We start from the raw sequence: 12,686 nt of genomic DNA on the forward strand, positions 1-12,686 counted from the left end.
TATCAGCTCTGTTGGCTTGAATAGCAACAGGACACCATGACTTCTAAAGAGACCAGTTCAGGAGAAACTGGAGGTACAAAGGAGAAAAAAGGTCATCTTGAATTCTGACACCAGTGTCCCCTAAGAACAGGCCTTGTGGTTCTTTTCTTCCTACACAGCCACAGGATTGGCCTTTTAGCCCTGATTTTCACATTTTCCATGTAAAGAGTAAGATGAGTGCAGAACAGACACTCCTTCCCTTCTGTGTATTTCACAGACACGCTAAGGGACAACTCCCCATTCACTTCAAGGTGCATTGGATGATTCTTCTGGTTCCCTTCCAGCTCAGAATATTCTGTGATTCTGTGAGAAACTCCCTCCTTTCAATGAGCCAGTGAAACATAAACTTTAAGAGATTTAGAGATTTTAGAGGAGCTAAGATTTTAGTTAAAGATAAGCCTTACTAGAGTTAATTAAAATAAAGGGATTCTGTAAGTAGGCCTTGATGAAATTAAGAGTTAGTAGTTAACTAATAATTGATTGCTTGTCAACACAATGTTTAGTTAGCTGGGTTTATAATGAAGAATATAGAAACTGACAAATAGCTTTTAGGAACATAAGACAATTGTGGGCCTCCTCTGTTCTGAAACCAATTGAAGACAGGGAATGGGAGTTCTACCAAGGTTCATTTCTCTTATTTGCATTGAAAAGGTAGAAAGGTCAGAATGAGGAAGACTTCATTTACTTCCTCATTTTGGGACCCGTCCCCATGGAAGGGACCACCGACCCATTTCAAGGAACAAACTACACATGCTTAATAGCTTTGGGAATGATTAGCATATGAAGTGAGGAATGGGATGTACCAAGATGATGAATATGTATTTGTATTTTGGGTATTCAATTCTGGTGTGGATAAAAGGACTCTGTAATCATTGGAAAGGTGCAGTGTGTATTTGGGAGCTATCCCTCACGCTGCCCGGCGCCGCAATGAACATACACTTTCTAACTTTAAACTGTTAGAGAGTTTTTGTCCGTCACAGTTGGATATCGGTGCTAGATCAATACCCATATTTCTTTAATAAATCACCAGAAGCATGCAGGGACTATGCAAAGAAAGAGAGGAGGACCATGTCTGCCATGTCTCTGTTCAATATTAACTAAAACCAAAACAAAGAAACAAACAAGACCCCCACAAACAAACAAAACCCCCCCCCAAAAAAACCCAAACAAACAAAAAACACCCTACCCCCCAAAAAAACAAAACAACCCAACCTCCCCCTCCAAAAAAAAAACAAAAAACCCTGCCCTAAAAAGAGTTTTTGGATTATGTAGCATATAAATAAATGCAAAAATCAAAGAAGGCAGGGTAAAGGATACCCAAACATAACTTTGTTTAGCTAATTCTTCCCACTAGAACAGAAAGAACTGCCCAGCTATCAATAGAAACATCAACTTTTCATTTGAACCTCCTAAATAAAGATTCAAATCCCTAAGGCAGCTCAGCTGGTGTGTACTCGTAGTTATAAATGTCTTTTACAATTTATGCAAGTGCAAGAGTATATTAAAGAATATTGTTTGGAAGGGGAATCACAATGGTATGGGACTAAAAATCAGCTGAAACACGGGTCAGATACTGCATCCATGATTTAAAAAAAAACCTATTTTTTACATCTTCCACATAAATAGTACATGCAATAAAATGTGTGGTGTTTTGTAGCAAATAGAGGATTTAACATCCTAAAATATCCATCAGCTTCTCAACTAGAAACTAATGGCTTGCAAAACACTACCCTGGTGTAAGTATAATGAAATCTTTAGGTTCATTTGGAGGAGATTTAAATGTCAAAACTCCATTCTGGCTTGTTACAGGGACTAATACAGACTTAACACCAAGAAACAAAGTAATCACTGCTTGGAGAATTCAGCAGCCAGGCTCTCAGCACCCACTGTTTTGCAAAAAAAATGTCAGTAACCACAACTGTACCTCACCCAACCCAGTGCCATGAGCATCATGGCTCTTTGAACTGTCTCACCAGCTATAGCCACTGAATTCCCCTTCATTTCATCTGGATCCTTCCAGCAAGTTCAGCCTGTACAAAGGATGAGGGCAAGCAGGCTGGTCGGGAAACAAACAACAAAAAAAATCCAAAATACAACAACTACACTTCAAACTGCTTTATGGCTTGAACTGGATCTCAGGAAAGAAAAATTTTAATGTGGGGGAAAATCTATCCCATCATCATGGATTTGAGACTTGAAGAGTCATCAAATCCAGTCCTTCCTCTTACAAGCAGTGTTTTCATACATTTGCTATGTTACAAGTGCTAAATTCCACATTAGCAGCAATTCCCCCATCCACCTCATGCTGCTGATCCAAAGCAGCCCATGAGTACAACAGGAGTGTAAAAGTACTTGTTCACGTGCAACCTGTGTCCTTCAGGTTAAATAAAAGTGGGGTTTTGCAGCAAAACTCACTTCTTGCCTGTCCCTGATGCATTTCAATTACTGTCATCCACATCCCACTTGGACACTCTTTTCTTGGACTATAAATAATTAGCTCTTTCTTCTCTCCTTCTCACCCTTTCCAGATAGCATTGAGCCTGGATTAATTATGCATGCACCCATTGCTGATGTTTATAAAGCAACTCCTGCCAAACTGATCACCAATTTTGGAATGATCTCACATTCAGAGGGGCTAGAGATGCCCATCTCAGCTGATCAGAGCTGTTGATGGAGCTGGCACACAGGAGTAACTACAGAGTGGGATGTCTCCTTCCCTTAGATCATCACCCATCACTCCAGTAAAGGGAAGAGGAAATGATTATGTGTGTACAAAGATCCCTCCATTCTCCAGCATAAATTCTTGGCTTCTGGACCAGCTCTTCACACTTCATCAGCCTCTCTTTTCCACCTTCTTCTGCAAAGATTATATCCATCTCTATCAATAGTCCACTTTGGAAATCACCAGTATCCTTTACACCCATTATTTCATATCCTTTCATATGACTCTGACATAGACTGCATTTTACTCTGTATTTTTTTCTATCCAGAGAGACATTTTAACAAAAAATTACTTTTTTTTTGGGGGGGGGGGGGGCGATGTGAGTGGTAGTTTTGGTTTAGTTTAGAACATGTGTGTCTTCACACTTGTTTTGTATGTGTCCAATAAATGCTGCTTAATTACAGCTTTGATAGCTCAGCAGTTCTGACCCAGATCAATGGACAGCCCACCTGGGTGAGACTGCACATAATCCACTCAGGGCAGTTACAGGAGACACTCCAGTGGGTGCTCTGTGACTGCTCCTTGTGCCACCTACAGTTGAACCCATGGATTTTCAATATGACATTTCTCTTGTAAGTAACAGCACAGCCCAGCTGATAGAGCATAACAGCACTGACAATGCATCCCTGGAACAGATATTATGCAAACATTGATCAGAGACAGTCCCTGCTGCAAAGTGACTGAGAATGGAGAGCTGACTTTGACCTTTCCACTGGCTCTGATGTGGACATCGTTACTAGTGGCATAATTATGAGGAAAAGACTCTAATTTTCTTGTATTAGAGGTTTTCCCTTCTATTCATTAATTTTGCTACAGTAGTTGGCACAGCACAAGAGAAGACCCATTCCCCCCTTTCTCACAATGTTGCCATCCCATTCTCTGCCATGTTTACTTTTCCCCATTGCTACTACAGACCCCTTAGGTAAACAAACCTCCTCTCTGGCAGGAACTTACACAGTCCAACTGTTTATAGGTGCCAGATGCACTGCACCACCCTCACTCATTCTGGGCTCCGTTGGTCAGGGCCTGGTGTTAATAGGACCAAGGCTGTGGGTTCAGTCCCTGCATGGACTACTCACTGAAGAGTTGGACTCAGTGATCCTCGGGGGTCCCTTTCAACTCAGACCATTCCATGATTCTGGCATCTGTGGCCACACCAGAAAGGATGAACCCCCTGATCTTTGAATAGCAGCAGTGCTGGAGAAACCTGCCCTGGGAGCACCATCCCATTGTGCTGTGTGCTGGGTGACCTAGACAAGATGGTCTGCTCCAAAGGGTTCACACACTGTCTCAAGTGGCAAAGATCAACTAGTTCTTGCTGTCACAAGTCTGCAGACATTTTAACAATTTCCTCCCAGAGGCCTGGTATAAACAAAGTGTGTGTAAAATGTAACAGCCAGCAGTGTATTTGGCCTGATTTCTGTGATTAGACAGCACGCCTCATTAGGAAACACAAGTAAGAAAACAGACTTCTGGTGGCAACGTATCAACATACACAAACAGGTATTTGATCAGCCTTGACACACTCTGCCCACAGACTTATTACTAAATGCATTAATTACCACTGATCCCGAGGCAGCTGCTACATTGAGAACATCACATAATGATTTTGTTAGTGAGCTGGCTATTACACTTCACCACTTCTTTGCTCTATTCCACACCTTATCCAAATCAAGTGAGCTGGAGATGGGGGATAACAGCTTTTCAATATGAAGAATAAAGCAGGACTGTAACCAAGCTGAAAAATTATTTGGAGCTACACACCATTCAAAGAAAAAGAAAAGCATAAGTCATATATTAAATGAACTCATTTCCATCTGGCCATGGGCCATTTTCAGAAGCTTTTAAGGCAGAATCACTTTAAATTCTCCTGTGAGCTTTTGGCCTTTTCATCCCTGCTACAGTTATTATTTTAGTCATTCATGGAAGAACCCCCTGCCTTGCTCATGGTTTTCTTCTTGTTGTTTCTTGCCACACTAAAGTCTTTTTTATGATGTATTTTGGATGCCGTATTTCACTGAACAGCATGGTGGAGCATCAGGGCTTGACTGATTTCCTGTAAAAGGAGGAGACAATGAGCTCCAAGGAGGAGAGGTGCAGGAGCAGATTCCCCTTGTTCTGATTTCCATTTACACTACATTTGCTGCTGCTCAGCCCAGTTCCATTAGCTCCTTTAATCAGAGAGCATGTAGAATGATTCTATAAAGCTGGCCAGACTTGCTGCCTAGTCTATAGAATCAAGCTGGTACTGTTTCGTGTGTGTATGCTGGAGTAATTAAAGAATTTATACAAGGATTCAATTAGTTTGCATTCAAAGACTGGCTCTGTTCCAGGCTCTACTTAAAGGACTTTGCAAGTCCTTTAATTGCCTTCACAGTTACATCCTCCACTCTTTACCTTCCTGCCAACTTAATGAACATCTTTATATCCCAGAATACCTCTCATTAAAATGGACATGCTCAGCTCCATATACATCACAATCCCAATCTCAACTGACACTTGCAACAAACCAAATAATTGTTACATTAGGAATGAAAAGATTTATTTAGTTTCCATGAAGTTTTAAAAAATCTATTTCCTTCTTCTCTTTTCTTAAAAAATGCATTTTTCCTTCTGAATATTAGTGATTAGCAATGGGACTAATCACCAGATACACTTTAGGTAAATATTCCCTGAAAACTGCTGTTTCACACCCATGAGAAGGATAAAAATCTGCATAATTATGTCTCTTGCTTATAAACACACCTCTGGATTTATTGCTGAAAGATCAATAATACATGAACCACATCAAGCTGCTTTATCTAACTTAGACTGCAGTGGACTCCTCCCAGGAGCATCCTCTTTACAGTTGAAGGCAGGTCAGTAGTTGTTTCATCACCTTTTGCACGTATTTTTAAAAAGGCAAAACAGTGACTGAACAGCAACTCCTTTTCACTATGACAAGTTCACTGCTTTGCAATCCTTTGTTTTCAGGACAGATGCAGCTGGATGAGGTGTGTTTTAAGGGACTCCTGCAATGACTTTGACATTTTCATCAACCCCAGTGGCAACAGATCCATGGAAGGCCCCTTCCCAGCCATAGAGAAGCTTGATAATGACTGCCCCTTTCCATTACTCCTGGGAATCTGGTTGAGCTCAGGCATGAGAAAGGGTTGATGAGTTTCTTACTGGTCCTGCCAGTCTTGTTCCCAGTCTCTGAAGCCAGCAAAAGGAGTTTGCTCTGTGTGCACAAAGCTGGTGGGAGCTCCTCGTCATTAAGTGCCAGTAGGCAAAATGGCCACATGAGGAAGAGCTGCCTCAAACAGAGAGGCTCCAATAATCTGCATTTCTAAGGCTCCCCGTGGGACATGTCCTAAATCACTTAACTGTACCCCCATTTCATACACCTTCAAGTGAATGTTTTTAAGAGAAGGAGTCATTACCTCCCACATTTACAGCATGAAGCACATCAGGAACCTGAGAAGAGTTATTACCTCAGGCCTTGTTGCAATGCAAAAACTAAATACTCTCCATAAAAATAATGAGACACACAGGCAAGGCATCCAGAGTCCTGTCCCTGTGCCACCCCATCCCACTGTGGAGCAGCAGTGAGCATGGGCAGAGGGCTCCCAAGAGAATCCAGGTAGAGGTGGGTGAATCTGCCATAATGGCTACAAGGAAAAAGATTTTAATGTCCAATTATTTCAAATGAATTATGTAAAATATGATAAAGATGGAGGAAAAAATGCAGATGCAGTCCATTATTAGACTAATGACTAATCAATCACCACCCATTTTTGAAATATCATGCTTAAAACAGCACAGTTTCAAATGAAAATAGCATCTTTTTAGAAGCCATGGAATGACTTAGCCTGGCAAAAGTACAGAGCTATACTGATTACACTTTTAAAGTGAGGTGGTCCATTTTTAACAATTATGTTCATCCAGAGTGGGGGAAAGCGGTGATCAAGGGTCATTAACAGGCAGTGCCAGTGTTTTCCCATCTGCTTTTTTCCTACCTTTGTCTTTTGATAGTTTTGAGTTCTGCATTGTGATCAAAGTTGCAGAGGACCAGTTATATTTCAAAGCCACTGAAAACTCGGAGCTCATGAAACTGGGGTCTGGCCCTCACTCCCAGTGACTTTTTTTACACCTTTGAATAGCCAGGAACTGGTGGGGCAGCAGCTCTTGTGGGGGTGAGGAGAATCCAAGATATTGATACAGAAACAATAATCTCAAAGCTTCACTGTTGGTCCTACAGAAGAATCCTCCATCTTTCTTAGCAGTTGTCAGTGAACAACTCCTGATTTTGCACTGAGTAGAACTAGTAGAAGTTGACTCAAGAAGATAGCCATTGTTGCTTTCAGAGTATGTGTGATGCCTCAGTTTTAGCTTTTATATTTTTCAGATTCTGTGCTGCTTTAGTGTGTACTTCATGTGAGGGGATGGTGAGCTCTCTTCACAGAGCAGGGAGACAAAACAATTCCTTCTCTGGCTGGGGACCAAGGACAAATCTCAGGCCCAAGAGCACAAACAATGGCAGAATGAAGAGAGAAAAACAAGCAGGATGGGACTTCATAACCTAAAGCTATAACTGGACAATTAACTCCAATATGCAAATGAACCAGAACTTATAAAAGTGAAAAGCCCTGTGACCATTTTGTGACCATTTTGGGTCGATCTTGGCTGTAGCCCTGGCTGGGCTCTTGTGCTGCCCAAGGTGGATCCATTGAGGCCTTTTAATAAATCCCTAGTTTATTCTTTAACTCTGTCTAGTCTGTGTTCTAATTCAGCCTTCACAAGGCATCATATGGTGCCTCAGAACACCCCTTGTGTCCTCCAAAGGAGGAGCTCCACTAAAAGTAATCCATGGGAATGGCAGTCCTTTGCTGCAGCAGAGTTTCCAATTCCACTGACTTTCAAAAATGATCATGGGTCTCTAGTTTGTGTACATGCACTCTGTAGGCTTTTCCCTTGCTGTGTGAAACGGGGGGAATCTCTCTTCCCCTTGTCACATCAAGTAGCAGGAAGTGCCTGGCAGAGTGTTTGAGGAGCACAACACATGCTAGGATTGCAGAAACCCTTTGCATAAATTTACATAGGAAACCACTGCACTCCCTGCAGAGTTACTGCTCACAGTAGTTGACACTGCACTTGAAACAGTGCTGCAAAGGGAGCAATAGCTTTTGCAGAGAGGTTTAAAATAATCAGTTTTGTTTTTCCCTTTCTAACCATCAAAGAAGGGTCTGAATTCTGGGACCTGTGCAGTGAGAGCAGATGAATGATAATTACCATTACTGGCTTTTCTCTGCATTTTTGAGAGATACCATGACTAAAGTCAGGTGCCACCATCACCTGATTAGACACTCCTGAGAGCAACAAGCATGAAAATTCCTGAGCTACACCATGTTTGTGCACAGAGATTTTTTTGGCATTCAGTTCCAAATATGAAAAACTAGGAACTATTCACTGCAGTAATGTTAAAATATAGATATAATACATACTTTCTTAAATTTAAAAATTAGAGGCAAGAGATCTATTGATGAAATGCAAAATTGTTATTTTAAAATGCAGAACATCTAAGTCACTGAAAGAAAATAAGTGTCCATAAAGTACATGTGTGGTTTTTCTTTAAGAGAAACCACTAAAGGAGCACATAAAATCATGGAATCATTTGGGTTGAAATAGACCTCTAAGATCATCAAGTCTAACATAATATTTGGCTCCTTATCTTGTCTTTGGGTGTTTAGTAAAGGGAACTAAATGCATAAAGAAAAAATACCAACAGTATTAGAAATGTATTCACAGAAGCTTACCCAATTCTGAACTTCAGTAAGTGTATGAATCTCTCTCACAGTTTTAATGTATTTCAGGTGAAAGAATGATTAGTTCAACAAATCTCATCCCATTATTTTGAGAACTACTTCACAAAAAAACAGCTAAATATCTATGGCAGGCTGACACTGCTGGGTCCCAGGTGTCCCCCAAACCCACACAATGATTCCCTGCCTCAGCCAGACAGGACAGAGAGAAATAGAAAAAAAACTTTGTGGATTGGATTAAAGACAGGGTGATATCACTCACCAAGCACGGTCATGGACAAAGCAGACTTGACCTGGGAAAAAAATAATTTAATTTACGTAGGAGACTGGAGGAATGGTTAACAGGCTCAAAACAACCAGGTGGGAAGTGGGGTGGAAACAGGATGAGCTCTGTCTCTTTGTTCTCCTTCTTAAGATATATTCTAAGCCTGACTGAAAAATTCCAGTCAATGCCTTCTCATGTGCTTTGTTGTGCCTGGGTAAGTTAAAGTTCCTGAAGTGCCTTACTCAGTCTGGCTGTTTTTTACATTTTGCCAAGTACCTTATTCTACCTTAATGTTCTGAAGTTTGCAAGTTGAAGTTTGCAAGTCAAAGTTTGTTATTGAACCACCTGAGAATTTTGTTGTTTCTCCCATGCACTGCCCAGATTAAATCACACCACCCTCTCCTGAGCCCACGGAGCGGGACAGCGCATTCCACCCTCACGGACCTCACCGTCCCCACGACCCTCAAAGCCTTCATGGTGCCCATTGCTCTAACAGCCCCCACAGCCTTCACAGACCCCACAGCCCTCACAGACCCCACAGCCCTCACAGACCCCACATCTCTCACATCTCTCACAGACCCCACAGCCCTCACAGACCCCACAGCCCTCACATCTCTCACAGACCCCACATCTCTCACATCTCTCACAGACCCCACAGCCCTCACAGCCCTCACAGACCCCACAGCCCTCACAGACCCCACAGCCCTCACAGACCCCACATCTCTCACATCTCTCACAGACCCTACAGCCCTCACAGCCCTCACAGACCCCACAGCCCTCACAGACCCCACATCTCTCACAGACCCCACAGACCCCACAGCCCTCACAGCCCCCACAGCCCTCACAGACCCCACAGCCCTCACATCTCTCACAGCCCCCACAGACCCCACAGCTCTCACATCTCTCACAGACCCCAGAGACACCACAGCCCTCACAGACCCCACAGCCCTCACAGACCCCATAGCTCTCACATCTCTCACAGACCCCATAGCCCTCACAGCCCTCACAGACCCCACAGCTCTCACATCTCTCACAGACCCCATAGCCCTCACAGACCCCACAGCTCTCACATTTCTCACAGACCCCACAGACCCCACAGCCCTCACCAGACCCCACAGCTCTCACATCTCTCACAGACCTCACAGCCCTCACAGACCCCACAGCCCTCACAGACCCCACAGCACTCACAGACCCCAAACCCACTACAGCCCTCAGAGCCCTCAGAGACCCCATATCCCTCACAGCCCCCACAGCTCTCACATCTCTCACAGCTCCCCCAGACCCCACAGCCCTCACAGGCCCCAAACCCACCACAGCCTTCAGAGCCCTCAGAGACCCCATATCCCTCACAGACCCCACAGATCTCACATCTCTCACAGCCCCCACAGCTCTCACAGACCCCACACCCACCGCAGCCCTCAGAGCCCTGAGACACCCCACAGCTCTCACAGACCCTACATCTCTCACAGCCCTCACAGTCCCTACAGACTCCACATCCACCACAGCCCTCAGAGCCCTCACAGACCACACATCCCTCACAGCCTTCACAGCCCCCATGGCCCTCACTGACCTCAGAGTTCTCACAGACCCCACAGATCTCTGTAGGAGACCAGAGAAATGGCTGACTGGTTCAAAACCACCAGGATGGCCACTGCTCCATCCCCCTGTTCCCATGAGTCTTAGTTGGCCTCTGGGCCACTGAAACGGTGGTGGCCGACCTATGGCTTGGCCCAAATGGCAGTGACTGAGCCATGGTCTGACCCGAAATGGCGGCAGCTGATCCAGGGCCTGCTGAGGGCCCTGACATGGCAGTGACTGAGCCGTGGCCTGCCCTGAAATGGCGCTGTCTGTCTGCATGGCAAAGCTTGCCCCGCAAACCCAGCACAGCACCAAACAATATGCATTCCTACCCCTGATGGATTTCAACCGTGGTTCTCAATTATTTTCAGATTAAATCAATCTGATATTCAAGTACCTTCTAACAGCGATATTTATTCAACCACAGATTAATTGCATTTTCATAACAGAGAAGCCTTTCCAAAGTTGGTCTTACTTTCATGCTTGCGTAAATTCTTTTTAAATCCAGCTTGGTATTCTACAAAGCCACATCCTTTGCACCACAGATACAGCACTGTTCTAGGCACCCTGATTCCCTTTGGCCATGATTTGATAAGTGCTAAATTTATTCTTACCAAATACCAACCACTGGTCTAAACTAATCCCATTTCTCAACCCCAGGTTTAGTTTAAGCCCTTTTGAAGACAGCTTTGCACAAACATTGCTGGAAGAACTGTTCCTTGTCCAATGGTTACCAATGCAAATCCAATAGCACCTATTTTAAGAGGTGGCTCTGGCCTCACAACTCAATAGTTCCCAGTCCAGGCAGTGAAAGCAACAGCAGAGCAGGTAGAAGTTCCACAGTTTGTCAAAAACCTGACTGTCACATGACAGAGTCACAGGGTAGAAGGTGGGGATGCTGTGCTGCTTTCTCATGTGTTTTAGAACATAATTTCCCATGAAATGCCACAAACAGAGGCAGATTGGACTGTACTGCATATGGGAAGTTGAATTTTAAAGAATCCAAATGGACCTTTGCATTCTGATTTTGTTTGTTTTGCAAAAAGACGAGTTTAAGAAACAGCTGGTAAAAAAATAATTATGCAGGGGTCTGGACCCATGGTGTACATCTGCCACAGAAAAGGCTGGCGTGCTGGGCCAGGAGATGCAATTTAGAAAAAATCCTTATTCCTTAGGATACACAAATTAATTCTTCTCCTCTAAGAAAGAAGGGCAAAGTTTTCCACAGTGCTTGTGGTTCTGCATGCTAAACAGTACTTGCTTCATGTACTGTATACACAGAGGGTCACATTCACTGCAGAACACAGAAATAAGCAAACAAAATCACATTAAAGGAGATAATCTCTGTTTCATTTAGTTAGCAGCAAACGGACATAACAATATGTTTATATTTGTAAATATAAAGTCTGAAAACATAAAAGAAAATACTGTATAGTCAATTATTATTGGTTTCTGCTGAGGATCTTTCAAAGGCCAATCTGACCTAGAATATACAATCCTTTAAAGAATTTTAAAAAGTCTTTAAAGTTACTCAAACCCAACTTATGTCAAAGCCATCCAAAAATGATGCCACATTTTTTCTTCTTCAAGCTGTCTGAAACCAAGTATCAATGCATTACCCCAAATTTTTATCATGAAGTGTTGAGATGAAGCTTCATCATGTGTAAATATTTAAACAAGAACAAAATCTGATTAAAAGCTTCAATTAGAAAAGTCAAATATTTACATATTTCATTTACTGCTGGTTCAAAACAAATGAATGAGACAGCATGATGGCAGACACCTGCCTTGCTTCCTATCCTACATTCCTCATCTACACCATTTGTTCTCAATATCCAGTCTAACCCTATTCTATCCAGTCTAACCCTATTCTCTGTCAGTCTGAAGCCATTCCCCCTTGTCCTGTCACTCCGAGCCTTTGTGTCTCTCCATCTTTCCTGTAGGCTCCTGTAGGCTTCCTTCAGGTACTTAATTTCTTGATGGGTACTGAATTAATTTCTTGATGGGTTTGAAATACTCTCCTAGAGCCAGCCATGAGGAAGAGTAAAAGAAGGTCTACTAAAATCTAAGCTTTCCCATGTTTGTTTGGGTGAATTTTACAAGATAGTTTGGGGTGTACTGTGAGTCCCTGCATGGTGACAACAAAGAGCACCAGAAGGGATTGTAAAAACAGAACTAAGAATCAACTCTGTGGTAAATCATAGAATCACAGAAGATCCTGGCTCGGAAGGGACCCACAAGGCTCATCAAAGTCCAACCCCTGGCCTGCACAAGACAGCCC

The 12,686-nt window shown here is 43.0% G+C and overlaps 1 protein-coding gene across 2 annotated transcripts in view; it reads right to left on the reverse strand.

Annotated features, from left to right (window-relative positions):
- SPAG16 (sperm associated antigen 16) overlaps positions 1 to 12,686 on the reverse strand; it is a 358,597-nt gene that overhangs the window by 104,005 nt on the left and 241,906 nt on the right. The window lies entirely within an intron of this gene.

This window comes from Vidua chalybeata, chromosome 7, assembly GCF_026979565.1.
Source record: "Vidua chalybeata isolate OUT-0048 chromosome 7, bVidCha1 merged haplotype, whole genome shotgun sequence".
NCBI lineage: Eukaryota > Metazoa > Chordata > Aves > Passeriformes > Viduidae > Vidua > Vidua chalybeata.